We start from the raw sequence: 3,473 nt of genomic DNA, 5'->3' as shown, positions 1-3,473 counted from the left end.
GCCTTGATTACTTAAAAGACTGTAAAAAATTCAGGTTCTTATCTCAAAACTTTTTAGAAATTAACTTAAAAATGAGTGTTAGGGTGATCCTCAGTGAGTAAATTAAAATAGGAGGTTTGAGGCAAAATTTGTCAAACAGGGGTTACAAACTAAACTAATAACTCTTTTGGCTAAACTATAATCTGGGAGTCCAAATTAGGGATGCACCGATACCACTTTTTTGGAAACGAGTACGAGTATGAGTACTTGCATTTCAGTACTCGCCGATACCGAGTACTTAATAAAAACATGATTCAAATTTGCAGGTAACAGCTTTAGTCCTATAATTTAACAAAAACTCGGCGCCTGTGATTAACCCCTTACATGCCGCTCAAACATAGACAGGTCTCAGACCGTGGTATCGGTCCCCGGTATCGGGGGACTTTTAACAAGTACGAGTACTTTAGAAAATGTGGTATCGAGGCAACACGTTCTCACTCCCAAAGCGTCACATTTTAGGCTAGGTGACAAATCGTCAACATATTACGTTTTCGGCTACCCACCACGTTCCTAAATGACGACCTCGGAAAAATGAGGAAATATGAGAACCGTGTGGACTCAATCTACACATGTTCGCTCTTTTTCTTCAAATCGCTTAGAAACACGGTATTTAACGTCATTAAAGTCATGGTTAAGGTCAGGAAAAAGGTTATGTTAGGGCTAGGGATAAGGTTAGGTTTAGGGCTGGAATACAGGGCTGGAACGTCTATTACCGCGGGAGCGTCATTGCACTGGATTTCGGCCATAACCCGCCACGTACCATAAGAACGCCGAAGGTCTCCTTTCGCGTTCCTCAGGAACGCCGCGGGATGTGACAAAACGTCGGCATGTTACGCCTCGGGAATGAGAACGGGCTGATCGAGGCCGATACCCGATATCGGTATCGGTGCATCCCTAGTCCAAATGTTAACTTATTAGGGTGTATAATGGTTCTCCAACCCAGTAGGATACACACTGGACAAATGTTAAAGTAAACTTTTCTTAACCAAGCTCGTCATACCAATAAAGATTTCTTTTCCAGACAGACGTTCACATGAAAAAAAAAATCATGTAAAATAGTCTGTTTCTCTAAATATTAAATGGATCTTATTTTTGAAACATTTCTAAGATGAGCTATGACACCTTCAGACTTTAATGAAGAAAATCATAACGGGATTTGTTGTACTGGGCAGCAGATGCCTCCATTTTCAGATCGTTCTTTAACTGACACAGTTGCTTCATGACAGTCCAGAACGTTTAATTACTCCAGTTTAAGAGATGATTATGTTTGTTAAAATGAATTAAAACACTGCAGACAGATTTGCAGGAGAACAGGTGTGACTTGGCCCAACTTTGAAGTGATTTGAAGTGTTGGAGTAGATCCAGAACCAGGAATTGCTTTAATGTTGCTAAATAGGCCAAAAATAAATGTTAGGTGTCATATCTTCAAAAAGAGATATTAGATCTAAACAAGAAAGTTCTTAGGCATTATGATGACGTTCTCAAGAAAATACCACAAACCTATCTGGACATCATCTGTATGCAGAGTCTCAATTCATGCACGCTGTGCAGGGGCTGCTCTTGTTTCCACAATCAGTATTCAGTATTCCTGCTCGTAAATCATTAAAGTTACTTCTTAATATTTAAAATCTTCCATGTTTTCTATCTTGCAAACGACACATTGCTGGATTCTTTTTTTTGTGAGTTGCCAGAGCTGCTAGATCAGTGAAATAACAGAAACCATTGCACCAGTGTTGCCAAGTGTCACACTTTCATAGTTTGGCTTATTCGCAACCAGCCTAATTATTCGTCTTCGTCATGCTTTTTACTCTGATAATGTATTTCTGAAAACTCAACTAGGATCTGCTTTTAATGACCCATTCAAATATCTGTCATTGTTCCAAATTAAAACTTTACTACAGTGCTTTATGGTTTGTTTTGCAGGAAAACTTTTTTGCTGTTTTCAAGCTCTTCGTGGCCTGCTTGATGAGATACATACTGCTGGGGGAATGACTTTACTGAGACACGGATGCTGGAACTATGAGGCAAAATAAACAAAACAAGGACTTATCCATAAGAAATGTTACTGGAGACTCAACTGGGATCTTTATGATGATCAAATCACATGATTTTAGAGTAAAAATCTAAAGAGGATTATTTATTAAATGATTTTTTTTCATCGTAAGTAAGAAAAACTATTACCAACAATTGCTGGAGATAAGAAATCATATTTATAGGATAATAATGATGATGAAGTGGACACACACACACACACACAGAGAGAACAGGACATTCATCTTGTGAAGTAATTATCAGCAGTAAATACTGCTGATTATACTCAGTTCAAGGCATGAAATGAATATTAAGTAGACGTAAATTATCTGCTCGTGGATAAGGAGACATAATCAGCTGCTGAACAGGCATTCAGCAGCCCTGGATTTATGATATACATGACTTAAAGTGGACCTGTTGTGCCTATTTTCTGTCACATATATGCACTACTTTCAAATAATGAGGTCAGTGTATGTGCAAGTAATCCTCGTGAGGCAAAAATCAGGGTTCATGCTGCTCTAAACACTCAGTTTCAGTTTTTTTTCTACTACTCAATCTTTATGATGTCAGACAGTGGTGATGTCCCAAATATTGTCATCTAAGCACACAGTCACCTGCTGAACAGGGTAGTCAGGGCTGCCGTGGGAAGGCCTGGGAATGTCTTGGTGTCCCACCAGATGAACTGGGGGATGCTGTGATGAGGGTAGTCTGGGCATCCTCCAGATATGATATGAAAATCTTAGGAGAAATTTTCTTTCATGCTCCTTAATCATTTCTTGGATGTCCATACCCTACATGCAGACTGTTCATGCCCGACCACTCTGAGTACAACTGGCTTGCAGGGAGAGGAGCTTAAACAGCTTCTTTTTAGACAGAGGATGAACAGAAGGGCCGCGCCAAAGTCCAGTATAAGATAATAAGGATTATTATAAGCTGTGACTCATGCAAAGCTACTGTGGTGTAGTCCAAGAGTTGAAATGTGCATAACAGGTCCACTTTAAGATCACAGTATGACTTATTGAACAATGAGCTCAGCTTCAAAGACTATAAATACCTGAGCATGGACTTGTTTTCCTGAGTTGAGCATTGGCAGCACTGTTACCCCACCCGGGGGTAATCAGCTTGGCATCTGGGGCTTTTCAGGCCTGGGCGCAGGGCATTTTACCCAAACAAACACAGCGGGACTGCCAATGACGAGCAAATTCATGACGACGGAGATTGCAAACACGTGTAGCTGGGGCCCTCGAAGAGCTCGGAGGAATGTTGTTTTCCCCGTTAATTTGCAGTAACACGCAGCAGATGTGGCTATCAGAAGCTGAGCGCTCATTTGCAGGAAAGGATTACAGAAGAGGTTAGGAATAGCAAACAATAGCGTGCAGGATGGAGGAATGAGATAATCCTGA

This window comes from Neolamprologus brichardi, chromosome 9 (assembly GCF_056152115.1).
Source record: "Neolamprologus brichardi isolate AB-2024 chromosome 9, ASM5615211v1, whole genome shotgun sequence".
NCBI lineage: Eukaryota > Metazoa > Chordata > Actinopteri > Cichliformes > Cichlidae > Neolamprologus > Neolamprologus brichardi.
The sequence above is the reverse complement of the archived record's forward strand: the minus strand, read 5'-3'. Positions refer to the sequence as shown.